The sequence below is a fragment of the Micropterus salmoides genome, unplaced genomic scaffold (assembly GCF_014851395.1).
Source record: "Micropterus salmoides isolate LMB-PRFRI ecotype aquatic unplaced genomic scaffold, ASM1485139v1 Ms_hic_scaffold_17, whole genome shotgun sequence".
Classification (NCBI taxonomy): domain Eukaryota; kingdom Metazoa; phylum Chordata; class Actinopteri; order Centrarchiformes; family Centrarchidae; genus Micropterus; species Micropterus salmoides.
The window spans coordinates 29,171,567-29,185,876 of NW_024040817.1; positions in this window are offsets into that span (position 1 = coordinate 29,171,567).

Sequence of the window (14,310 nt, forward strand, 5' to 3'; positions counted from 1 at the left end):
GCTGGTGTGAGGGCTCTGGGACCGTCTCTGCATGTTAGCTTAGCAGCAGCAACTGTAGCAATAGGTGGCTAAGACACAACTTAGCTCACGTTAGCTATATTACTTGATGACTCGTGATTTGCTCTATATCATGGTATTTGTCATGGTGGTGTGAGTTTTTACTAAGCTATGTATATCCAGTGCCCTTTAAAGAAAGAGTTTTGAAATCTTTTATTCAAAATGCACCACTAATATAATTAAATTAAATTAAATACCACCCCCCAAAAACTACATAAAATAACTAAAATAAATGAATAGGCTGCCCCTGTTTATATTGTGTGCTGCTAACTTTATCCATTGCCAGTCTCATAATTTGTTAATTTGTTTACCGTTGTCCCTAAATCTTCTAATTTAGCGGGGGAAATCCACTAACATGCTTTAATGCACACGTAACTTGATTCAGTTGTGCTAATATAATATATTCTAATTTTTTACACATCTTACCTTTTAAATGTGCATCCCAGATAGCATTTTCTATTGAAGCTCCGCTGCGCTGCTAGCATTTGATGCTAACTTCCAGGAACTATTCAGACCCTCCATGATCCGCCATTGCTGTGAAAAACTGGTCCATTGGAGTGAACGTGACTCTCTTTTAAAGGGCTCTGTGTATATCTAAGCATTTTATTAAATGGAATTCAACATCTACAACTGTCTAAAGCCTTTCTCCTATCAGTGGACGCACTAAATATCTTCAGTAAATATGAATAAAAGACTGTATGTGTTTTCCCAAACACATTCTCTTGGTGCATGAGTTTTATTTTGCACCGCCACTGGAAAGAATCCTAGGGGAAACACTGTAGACACAGTATTTTATTCATGTTACTGAGACTTTAAATGGGCCAATTAATCTATGTGGAACAAACTGAGAAAAACAATTGATTTTGTTGTATCTGCTCAGTGGGCTACATCATAAAGAGCACAATTATCATCATCATCATCAACTCAAAGAGCAAAATAAAGGTCAAGATCAAGATAATAATGCTATTATATATGCTTTCTATTTAACAATGATCAAAACTACTGATTAAAAAGAGCTTTATACATATGATAACATAAGATAATATAACATATGATCTACAATAACAGTAATGTATACAGCTTTGAACTAGTGATTAAAATACCCTCCATTCACAAAGTCACCCTGCAATCTTTCCCTATTGACCTGTGGACACTAGCTGCCAGAATCCCAGCCATGCAGTGGATGGCAAATAACATGGATGAATGCATTCTAGTCTGCTAATTTAATGACAGACTAACTCATTAAAATCTCCGTGCTTAAACCAAATCCTGACATCAACCATCATCACAGAAAGGAGGCTGCAGAAAGTCATATTTCGGTAGGACTTAGACTAATTGGAAGAGATGGATGCAAGCGAAGCTTAGAGGAGGCGCTGAAGGCATAGAAGTAAGTACCAAGACAAAATGATTCCCATGACTGCACTAAGTCTTTCTATTTAATACTTATTGCCTGGGCCTTATTTATTACCACTAGTGTTTTCTCTCTTGCACCACTTATCAGTTTAGTTTACTTTTATGCTAGTCCAACTTTGTTGCTACATCAGCTTATAACATTTCTTTAAATTGGTATTAGGCCTCTTTCTTCATCTCTTTCTTTGCGCTGCTTGTTGGAATTAGTCTCATTTACCAATGCCTCATCGGTTGATCCTCTGGATTAAATGATACATTGGCTGTAAGGCTAGTTCTTTATTTGTATTCATCTTGCACTATGCGGATAATAAAATGCAGCACAAACAAGTATGTGTTTGCATTTTAGGATTTTTCAAATTAAATCAGTGAGCTTTTAAAAAGCCCTTTGTATCCAGCTTCAGACACAGCAGGCAAAACCCACAAATCTAATGGCCCGCCTCTTATTGAAATATAAATCTACAAGCTCAGGCTTTATTCTTCATTTACTATCAATTTGGGCTCTTTTTTTATTAGGTGATCAGAAACTTTTTTAAAAAGGGGGGATATTTTGAAATTAAACTTGAAACTATTTAATACTATTATCCCTGCATGGCCTTTATCTTTACCAAATAGGATGCAGAATAAACAATTGCATCTACTACTGCATTTAATTTTCTCCATTTAATTATAGTCCATTACAGCAATTAGGTTATAACAGTAAAAGGGAGAGGGGTTTTTTTCCTCCCATTTTTTCTTTAATTGGAACCACCTACTGAATGTCACTGAGGTTAGCAGCCAGTTTAAATTTTTTGCGAACGGAACTCTTGTCTTTCTCATTTAATGTGGCATAGCTTGTAGCAACACCTGTTCCAAACAGGAAATATCATTCAGCATGTTGCTGCAGAGAGCCTGCGTGATCAAAGAAATCTAATTTTAATGTGTACCTGTGGATCCTCCCATGCCGTGTCTCTGAAAGTCACTCTCTCCTCAGGACCTGCTTTTTTTGGCAAGAGTCATCACCACGACACGAGCACTGTCACATACGGATGCCATAGAAGACTTCTGTCCCTATTAAAATCATAAATACACACTAAATTTACAAAAGTTGCAGGTGCTTTCGCATAAGCAACATCTCTTTGTTCCTCCTCATTTGTGATCAGTTTAATTTTAGTAAGGGAAATAAACATGGAATAATGGTTTCTACCTGGATTCCTCTCATCAGTTTACTTCATGAAAAGAGTAATCTGCTGTGTATTCACTGTACATCAACTTTACGATTGGCTTTCAAACTCTACTAGAATAAGTCATTCCGAAATTGTGAAAGCAAATAAATTGTAAGGAGCGATAAGAAGGGAGTTACACTAAATGATGCAGTCAGACTGATTCAGTTTTATGCTGACTGTGGTAGCGCGATTCAGACGTGAACTTCAAAGTGCTGTTGTCGTCCCTGAGAGGCTGTAACGAAGCCCGGACAACAAACAGAGTCAAACAGGAGGACACTGTTGAATACTAAACACCCGAGTCAATGCCAGCTGAAGGCTCATAACAGATTGAGCGATTTCAGTGGTCTGCATTCCCAAATCCTGCCGGATCTCAGGCGATTTTATCAGCATCTGGACGTATGCTGTCCCGAAAGCAGGAGAGACTTTGCATTTGAAAGTGAGCTGATTGCTTTTTTCATAAAGATTTCATACAGGCCGCCTATATCTCATTTCGAGGACTTAGGTGGTGATGAATGTGAGAAAAAGGAGACGCTATTGCAGATGCTCTTAAATAGCATGATGAAAGAGGCGTAGAGTGCAAGTTCCACACAAGTTTTTTCTTCTCACCTTTATAAAGCAGCTTAAAAAAATCACTTTCTTTTCACCCATGAGGCACAAGAATAAAAAGCACGCAGATAGAAGAAAGTACACTCGAAAATTCTTTTATAATTATACCGTTAAAATAATATGAAAGATGTCAACAAAAACATACCTGGCAGAAATCTGTACATTAGATGTTAATCCAGTGTTTCCGACAGGATGTGAATTTACTTGGTGGTGGTAGGTGGCGCAGCTTGTCCTCAGTTTAGTGTCACAGGTTTCAAGCTGGAAACACTGAAAAATTTATTCAAGGTTTTAAGTACAGCCTATTGTATGTATGGGAAATCATGTAATCAAAGTGGGGATTAAAGGTTCAAGTGACCAAACAAAAGCAGTGACACCTGAAACACAATGACAGTAAAAGTAATGTGTAACTGGATTGATAGTGTATTATGTGTTTGCTGTATGTATGTAGGTTTACCAACCACTGCAGCTGAGCATTAAATGTCACAACACGCTGGCTCCAAGTGAATGGAAAAAAACAACAACAACACTTTCTTGGCACAAAAATTCCATATAATGAATCCACAGGCCATTATGTTCTCACAACATAACTTTGCTTGATCTAATGTCAGTTGTTTATTAGCTACTGTTCCATTAATACTTAAATATGTTTAGAGACTTGTTTGCTGATAGGGGGCCTACTATGCTTTCCCTTATTTTCTGTATAATGAGTGTGCAACACTGTCGGAGGAAAAAGTATGTGAGCTCTTTGGAATTACCTGGATTTGTGCATAAATTGGTCATAAAATGGGACCTAATCTTCATCTAAGTCCACAGTAGACAAAGACAGTCTGCTTAAACTAATACCACACAAACAATTATATGTTTCAACGTGTAAACAGTCACAGCGCAGGGTGGGAAAAGTATGTGAAACCTTGGTCAACTGGTTGACCTTCCTTTGGCGGCAATAACCTCAACCAAACGTTTCCTGTAGTTGCAGATCAGACCTGTACAACGGTCAGGAGGAATTTTGAACCATTCCTCTTTACAAAAATGTTTCAGTTCAGGACTCTGACTGGGCCACTCCAGAAGGCGTATTTTCTTCTTGCTGTTGATTTACTTCTGTGATTTGCGTTTGGACAGCAGTGGCTTCCTCTGTGGTGAACTCCGTTCTTGTTAAGTGTTTGACGTATCATGGAGTCAACAGAGATGTTAGCATGTTCTGGAGAAGTTTTCAGCTCACACTCTAGGATTCTTCTTAACCTCACTGAGCATTCTGCGCTGTGCTCGTGCAAGCAAACAAGTCTTCTTACATAAACATAACGATTCATTATGTTATTCTTTACACACCACTGAAAACATACTTATGGTTATTATATTGCATTTTTGTCAATAGATCCTCCTAAATATTACACACTGAACCTTTAAGCAGGCTATGTTTGTCTATTGTTGTGACTTAAGTCTGGTGCAGACTACTTTAAGTGTCGGAAGATCATTGTGCTGTTCTGACAACACGACTTACGTCTTGTAACTGGTTTAAGTCATTGTTGCATTCACACTTTGTGACTGATCAGCAATCAGTGGTGCCAGAGTGATTGCCATTTGCTATTTATTTATTTATGTACTTTTTTCTCACATGTGCGTTTATTCACTTATTTGTAGTAACTTTCACTATTCCTGTGCTCCAATCAATATTTTCAAAAAAACAATGGATCAAATGATTGTGTGCAATACAGACAAAAATATGACTATGCATAATAAAGAGGTCAAAAATAAATAATTAATGCAACCTTAAGGGAATAATAATGCTGAAATAAGTTCTTCAGCTTCTTTTCTTACCAATCAAACAATTCCTCCTCTCCATTTCTTACCAATCAAATAAAATCATGTGTTCATTTTTAGCCAATTAAAAGAGACTCCGCTTAGTTTCTTACCTGTCAAAACGCTTTGACTCCCATGCACCTGCCTCCTGTGTTTCGACCGATTAGATCTGCATTTCAGAAGCCGTAAGCCGTTGCTACGCCATTGCTGGCAAGTGGAGATAACGAGATACGGACTGCTCGTCTCAGTATTTTTCCAGGTAAATAAATCTAAAGTTATGAACATTTCTGATGTTATTTATTCACAGCTAATCTTATGTATTAAACTCACATTTATATTTAAATATATTGACATTTCCAATTAAATATACAGTAACTTAACGTTAACGCTGTCAGCAACGTTAGCTAGCTGTAATTTAATATAACGTTGAACAATTACAGAATAATAGTTTCTGAAAGTTATGTATGAGCAGGTGTCTTCATGTAGCGTTAAGTAATTAAACTTGTCAAATGTCAATAGTTCCTGATTGTTTAACGTTCTTGCCGGTGTCTTCCTGTAAGTTATTAAACTTTCAATTACTGCGCTTCACTTTGCTTGTTAATAACATAATGATGTAACTGTTAACTTAATGAAAACGTTATGTGAAAACAACTGTATGCAGTCATGCTGTCAGTTGCTATGTGTAATTTGATATAACTTTGTTCAAGAATAATAGCTTCTGATAGAGCCAGTGTCCGCATTAAGGAGCGCGCAAGAGAGAGAGGTAAGTTATAGACAAGCATTTAAACTGTAACCCTGCTTAGTATATTATATGACTATAATAATAATAATAATAAGCATTATAATAAGCCTAATTTAAGTCCGAAGCCCCTTTCCTTTCTTAACAAAGTTACAAAGTTATTTTCAGTCAGCAAATTCTACATAAGATAATTAGCAGTGTCATGGGCTAATATATTATTTTATTTATTCATGTACAATAGAGTTGTCTTTTTGGATACAGTGAGAGGAACCTACTGAGCATCTGAGCTATTGTCATAATTGTCATATTGTCATATTCTGTTTTAATCACAGATGGCTTCTAAACCTAAAAGGCACCGTGCCATGGGGGACGAAGAATGGCTGTCCTGCCTGAGGAGGTTTGCCACTACAGGAGTTTGGCCTGCTGATGCTGGGAATAGACCAGCCCTTAAGCAAAAGAAATGGCATGGACTTTTTCAAAAGGTACAGCTTTTTGTATATGTCAGTATCAAAATTTTTAACTTATTTCTTGTTTATTTTAATTTTGGTTTGTTACATTTTACATTCACAATAGTTCATTTGTCAAGTATTGACACAGTATTCTCTCTGTCTCTGTGTGTCTGTTCCTTTTTATATTAGGGAACTGCTTCCTCTGCCCCAGTAGTGCCTCTGCCTGTGGTTACGTCACCTGGATCTGGTCAACTCTGGTTACCAGAAAAAATGAAAACCGGTCTCCCTGTGCAAGATCGGCTATGGATTGCCTCAACGTTGTGGAGAAACCAGCGTCTACGTGGTGACCTCAAACTGTGGTATGAACCACCTACTCCATCCCTGATCTATCACCAGGTCCCCACTCCTGAACGCTTCTTCTGCCACCGGCTTCTGGTGTGGATGCCTTACCACTTGTGGAAGATCAGAGTGTTCTGCCCCAAATGCAGGGGGCACCTTACAGGAGGAGGTATTCACAGGAGGGGTACGCAAGGCACTAGATATTGACAGGAACTACCTGATGATGACAGAGACGCTCAAGTGCAGCCACACAGAATGCAAGACATCCCACCTGTCACCAGGCAACGCCATTCTGGATCCGCTGGACCTTCCTCAGAGTTCCGCATCATCCTGACACGCAAGTGAGATGCTGTCCACAAACATTTTATATGTTTATTATAACTATTCACACAAGTTTTCATTTTATTGTATAATCATTGACCAATAACTGCATGTGTGTAGACATTATTAACATAATGGGTATATGTTTGTTTATTTATCATTATTTCATCACATTCCCCTGATTTCTATTTGGTTGTCCTTTTTTTCTGTGGTCTCTGCATATGTAGGTACGCATGTGAAATTCGTGTCATACGTCTCATGAGATAAAGAACATTGGGGAATAGCTGTACCCGTCTGGCCGAGCAGCTGAAGGAGAAACACAGTGAGGAGTGGCTGCAGCGCCTGTCAAGGAACTTTGGCGAGTGTGCAGACTTTGTGGATCGTCCTAGCCTCTTTCCCGTGGTATGTCAGGAGCCCCCAGAGCCTGTAGCAGTACCAACCAACAAGTGGCTTATGACAGTTTATGCCAAGGATATCATGAGCAGGATGAACCACATAAAGGCCAGAATCACTTCTGTCTTTGGGTCTGTTTTAAAAATGGACTAAACCAAGAAGGTAATTAATTATAAAAATAACAAAAGATTATTACCACAAATGGTTCATTTAAGATGTGAATTAACCACTTTTTTGTTTTGTATGTGTAATCACAGATCATCAAGAAGCTGTCAGGGGCAGCAAAGGGGACAGCACTGTGGGTGACTTCAGTTGGAAATGAGCTGGGTCAGATCCTTATCAGTGTGCTGACAGCATAGGAAGGACCTGGCCTGGATGTCATGGTGGCAGACATCATCAGAAGGTACAGCCAGGCAGCTATGCCTCCTCCAAAGCTGCTTTATGTGGACACCGGCTGTTGCATGGAGACTGGTGGACAGACCAAACTCCAGAAGAGATTTGGTGGATGGCCAGACCTCAGCATCCGTCTGGATATCTATCATTTCATGCGCCGATTGGCAGCTGGTTATACCACTGACGCCCATCCTCTGTACCCCATTTTTATGGCACGCCTCTCTGTGTGTATGTTTGAGTGGGATCCAGAGGATGTTACCCTTCTATGCCGGTCCAAGAGAGTGCATCTGCAGCAGGAGGGTGTGCCTGGTATAACTGATACTATGGTGGATAAAACCATTTCCGAGGAGGAGCTTGCTTTCCACTGCAGAAGGAAGACCAGAGGACAGGAGTCCACCATTAGACTTATTGACCACCTGCTGCAAGAGCTAATGGGAGAAAAGGGCAAAGACCTGCTAGGTGTTCCACTCCTGGACAGGGTCAGAATGGAGCACATCTGGCATGTGCAAAAGAGGCACGATAGTGCATCCAAGATGTGCCAGGTGTGGCTCTCTACACGGAGACTGGAACTATGACCACCAAGGAGGGCCTAGTTCTGAAGAACTACAGGTGTGCCAGAGGCTCAACATCGCTGGAGTCCTTTCACTTACACCTGAACAGGTTTATTCCAGGTAATATAAATTATACATCATAATATGCTATAACATTATGATTAACAATTTAGTGTTTTTTAGTAATTAATTACAGAGGGACTGCACAAATCATGCTAAAAACACACTAATTTAATTTCAGGTACAACAACAGCCTGAACTTCCAGCTGTTTCTGCTAGAAGGCCTGAACAGGTGGAACCAGGACCGGGCTGCACAGTCTCTGGCCACAAAGCCACACAAGCCAGTACACCGGTACATTTAGCAGCAGGCATTTACATGGTGTGTGTTTATGCATGTGTGCTCATTCATACTAATAAGTTGTGGTATCTCTTGTCTGTTTTCTCTTTTAACCCCCAGGAGAGCCTATTGGTATTGACTATTTGTATAGGCAGACAGGGCAGGTCCTTCAGGACATGAACCCAGACTCTGTTGGAAGATCTCAACATTGGGGAGGAGCAGGAAGATGAAGGCTTTGAGGACCAGGATTTAGACTTGACTGTTGGGAACCTTATGACCTCAACATCCGTTCCAGGCCAGCCTGCTAATACATCCACACAGTCTGCGGCCTTCTGTGCCTCCATAAAGCCTGTGGACCTTTCTGTTAAACCTGCTGGTGCTAATCCCGATATACATGTAGGACAGCTGGGAAGAGGGCTTAATCAAGAGCTGAAAAAGAAAATACCAAAAGTAGTATTGTTTACATAACATGAGTGATTCCATAACTTATAATTGTTGGTCTGATGTCCTTTTTCAGGCTGTGGATGAGCACAACATGCCAGGAATGGATCGTGTGGACACACTAGCAGAGTATCTGGTGAGTCTGCGGAACCATACTGGTTTGACATTGAGCAACCAACAGTTCAGCACTATCATAGGCCTCTGGCAGAACCTGCTGCCATTTGACCAGCAACGGGTGGTGTTCGCAGCCAGGCACCAGGACAGGCTCATAGCAGGAAAGTTCAGGTCTCCCAAGAAAAAGGCAGAGTTTACTGCTGGTGTGGAGAGCCTGAAGCAGTGTGTGCTGGGATCCACTGCCTCCCCTGCCCAATGGCCAGACTGCTGCTGCTCGGTGGAAACCATTTCTGTTAGACTCTGTTGCTTAAGAGTCCCAAAAAGCAAGGACAGTGTGGGAGCCTGACAAGATGGGACTTAACATCCGGCAGCTAATTCTTGGTAATGGAGCCATCATACAGAGCACTACTCTCCAGCTGGTTGAGGTCAATCAAACGACCCTCATCCATTGACATAATAAACGGGTGAAGCGGCAGGATGTCACACTGCTCCTGCAGGGGATAAATCTACCTGGTCCACTTCCTCTGGCTTCTGAGGTTCTTCCACCTGCAAATACCCGCCCTGCTGCTTTTCCCCAAACACACGGCACTGAACATGTGTACAACATGCCCCCAAGCACTGCAGGACAGGTGAAGACAAAGTGGCAAGCTGATGCTACTGTAAATATGTAATGTAAATCTAAAATGTAAATAGGTTAGGATGTTCCTATACAGATTCGGTGTTATGTATAGTGTTTTAAATATTTGTTTGCTTGTTTTTATTTTATTTATATATACTTTTTCAGGTATTTTATACTTTTATTAAGTTTTATACATTTGTACAGAATGTATTAGTTTGTTGTGTTTGTTAATTCTCTCTCTTTCCTAACGTGGTGTCAAATAACACACTTTTTATAGTAGAATCTTGCAGTCAGTCATTTCTTTGAGTGTACAAAAAAGATGACTTTAATATGATGTATGGTTGTGTTCAGTACAAAAGTGTTTATCCCAACATAAATAGGTTATGATTTTCTTATACAGATTCTGTGTTATGTATAGTGTTTATTAGTTTGTTGTGTTTGTTAATTTTTACTCTTTACTAACATGGTGTCAGATTATACACTTTTTGTACAGTTTATCCCAACATACACTTTATAAATAAACTAATTGTACACCAGAAGAATTCTTTGTCTGTGAGTTGAAAACAGTAATTGCCTTAAACTACTTTAATTTTGACCAAATCCATTAGAATTACTAATGTTAAATAAGATTTACATGCAATGTTAATTCTAATAAACAGCATTTTTAGGTATAACAACACAGTAGTAGCGCAGTGTTTCTAAGGTGTAACGACAATGCACTAAGCTCATCAGAAAGCTTCGAGTCCTCTGTGCTAAGTGGGACTCGAACCTGCAACCTTTGGATTCACATCGCTTCCCTTTTCCACCAGAAACACTGCATTTTCAGCAATTCAATTACAATTCCACTAAGTAGCAACTAGGTAACAATTAAACAACTTGGTTACTTCAGCCTCTCTCATATTTTCTCTCATTCTTTGTGTTTTAGTCATGATTTCCTCTTTTTTCCTCTTCCCCCTCGCTTCCCCTTTTTTCTTCTTCCCCCCACCACCTGGTGGACTATTGTTCCCCAGCTTTGGCGCAGTGGTTAGCACTGTTACAGCAAGAAGGTTGTGGGTTCAAACCCTGGTTGACCTGGCCTTTTTGTGTGGAGTTTGCATGTTCTCCCCGTGTCCGCGTGGGTTCTCTCCGGGTGCTCCGGCTTCCTCCCACCCTCCGAAAGACATGCAGGCTAGGTTAATTGATGTCTCCAAAATTGTGAGTGTGAGTGGTTGTTTGTCTATGTGTGACCCTGCGATGGACTGGCAACCTGTCCAGGGTGTACCTCGCCTTTCGCCCGGTGTCAGCTGGGATTGGCTCCAGCCCCCCGCAAACCTGTATGCAGGATAAGCGGTTGACGATGGATGGAACATTTTCCTTCGATTCACTATTACTTATGACATCCTGCATCCGCCTCCCAATTAGAAAGACCAAACAGGGGTAGGATCACCTTTTAGAAATGTTTTTGTCCAGCTGACATACTGAACACCTGGGAATGAAGCAGTATTGATGTCAGCTCCCCACTGCTTCATAGGCATCGAAGCGACCATCGATTAGATTGATTCACGTGGAAGGTGTCTTACAGAAGGAAATTACAGGGTGAAACGATCCAAGGGCATTATGCTCAAATGAGAGCCCTCCCCCAGAATGCATTTCCCACAATCCTATGATATTTATATATGTAAATTCACACATTGAGAACATGCTTTTGACGCCTACATTGACCATTTGAAATCATATTTAAACACTATCTCTGAGATAGTGGCTACCCCTTCATTTGTTTTGGTCATTTGCTTACAATCTATTTAACTAAACCCTAGATAACTGCATTGTGACCACATAAAATTTATTTTATCAGGTTAAAACTTATTTTATCAAGCTGTTTAGTGTCGCATTCTAATTTCTCTCCTGATCATCTCAGCTTTTTTCTGTGCTGGTTTGTGGTACTCACTCCCTTTCTGATGCTTTGGAAACTGGTTTTCCAGCACATAAAGACATCCCAGTCAGCCTGGACCCTCCCCATTTTGCACTCACCATCAGATCCACAAAGGATGCCATTATCACTGCCCTGCCCTCACACACCTTGAGAAAAATAACAGCTACAACAGAATGCTGTTTGTAGATTTCAGCTCAGCATTCAACACGTTCTCTCCCATGGAACTGATCAGAAAACTAGCACTCTGGGTTGGCAAGAATGCCATACTGCTGCTGCTTTTAGACATTAACATTATGTTTTTTTAACTTATATTCTGGTCTTTTATGTATTATGAGTTTTTTTTCCTCTTGCATAGTTCATAGCTGTCCAGTGAAAACCCATGTACTGTATCTCATCAAATATGAGATTCAGTTGCAAATGTTTGTTTTAAGAGTTGAGAAAACTCTCCTATATCTAAGTTTTAAAAAAAGTCCAACAAACTGTCTAAAATTCATCATCACTTGCTTAAATGAAGGCTGTTTGTTTAGAGAAATTTTGGATGATACAAGGATTCATTGGACAGCATAGAAAAAAGAAAATCAGAAAAACAGCCATCACCCCCCTCCCTTGATTCAATTTCAGTGATGTATCATGCCAACTGAAGAGGGGAGCTTATCATTTTCCACATTTCAAGTTGAGGTTACGGTAAATAGCTGAAGTGTCTCAGTACTTAACATAAATAAAGCCACGCCAAAGAGTGGCTATATTTTCTAGTTGTTTTTTTTTTGTGGCCTGGGGTTCTCTGCGGACAGTCGACCAGCAGCTGAGCCTCTTAGATAAGCTCGCAGCCAGAGAGAAAGAGAGGGAACAAAAAAAAGACGAGTGAAATAAAGAGCAGGCCAACAGCGCTGTGTGATTGAGAAAGGCTCCATTTCACAGTAAAAAGCAGGCGGAAGAGGGAGGAGGTCGCCGTCAACAGAATGGGAATGGGAGAGTGCTGGTGGGGGGGCGAGGATAAAAGGCACAACATAGTATTAGGATACAGCCTGTGGGAGCTTTTTGGGGGTGGGATGAAGGGGGGTGAGAAAGTTGCAAGAGCATGTCGGTGACTGCACCCTTCAGTGCCGCACTGCAGGAAAGGCAAGTTTGGTCGGTCTCACTATAATGGTGGTGACAGCAAGCACTGAATGCTGAGATACATTCTCCCTGTCTGTCATTCTGTTTGTCTGTGAACCACTCTGAGCCTCTCTCCCCCTCTCTGTTTGCTGATGTGTAGCTGGTGTGCAAAGGATATAATTTAAAAGATGCCACTTATCTTTGGAAGTAGTCTGTCATTATAGGCCCCACCATTCTCTTTTCAAAGAATACTGATGGTGATTTTAAAGGCGGGGTAAGGATACGCCTAGTATACGTCTTTTTGTCAAATTCAGCGAATATCTCCTCACAGCAGAGCTGCCAACTCTCACGCATTGAGGGTGAGACTCACGCAATTTACACTTTTCACACGTCCTCATGCCATACATAACTTTTCTCACTTCTCTCTTCTTGGAAAAACTAATGTACCCTATAGGCTAACTTTTACCGTCAACTCGGTGCGATTACACTCCACCCAGCTGATGCGACACCTGCAGACGCTGTGACAAGAATCAAGCGAACCCGCTCTCGCACAGTGAGTGGCAGTTTGTGATCGGGTAACGTAGCTGGTACCAATATAAAAAAATGTATAATCCGAAGCACAGCCTGCTCTGTTGGGAATGTGAGCTGCACAGAGCTGCTGAAGCTAACGTGTGGATTTGTGGTGAAGTGTTTTCAGTTAGTTTCATTTTGCACAGGTCTCATCTAACTTATACAGACCCAAATCATATCAGCAGAGCAAGTACTGAACAGCAGATTATAGGGCAGGGAGATTTTGAAAAATACTGTGAATTGTGATTAAATGACGACATTATTCTCATAGAAATCCAGGAGTTTCTAATGGAATTCAAATTAATTAATTTATCCTTGAGGTGAGGTACCACATTTAAAGAAAGCTAGCACATCACCTGACAGCCAATGTGCTAGCAGCTAGGGTTAGCCTCCTTTGCATTGCTACATTGTTAGATTGTTGTCATTGTTAGAAATTAAAAATGTACTGTTGAATAAGGTTTTTCATATCTTAAGTATATTCCTACTACATGATAACGAACAGTTTCATCTCCAGTGATTAAAAAACATTTTGTTATCTTGGTTTGAAAGATTTAGTTGGATCATTTTGAATAGGCAGATTTGCGGTAACCTTCTTTGACTGACAGAACCACTTTTGTGCAGAACGGATCCAGCAGGCAGTACGGGCACTGACAGAAACAATCAACCAAACACACAAGGACAGGAAGTAAAACAAACCAAGAACACAAGGGGCAGATAAAGTAAAACAGAAAACACAGGAAAACGACAAAGAAAAAGACACAAGAGGAAACATATAACAAAATAAAACAGGAAATAATAATCCTTAATTCCAAACCATGCAAAAAATATTCTGTTGTAGTAGGACATCTACATTGTTTTATACACTTTAGTCCAGACAGAGATATCTCAACAACTAGGTATGTATATTCATGGTCCCATTGATAGTCATATGATCATATTTGACAATGTGCTTCATAAACAACACG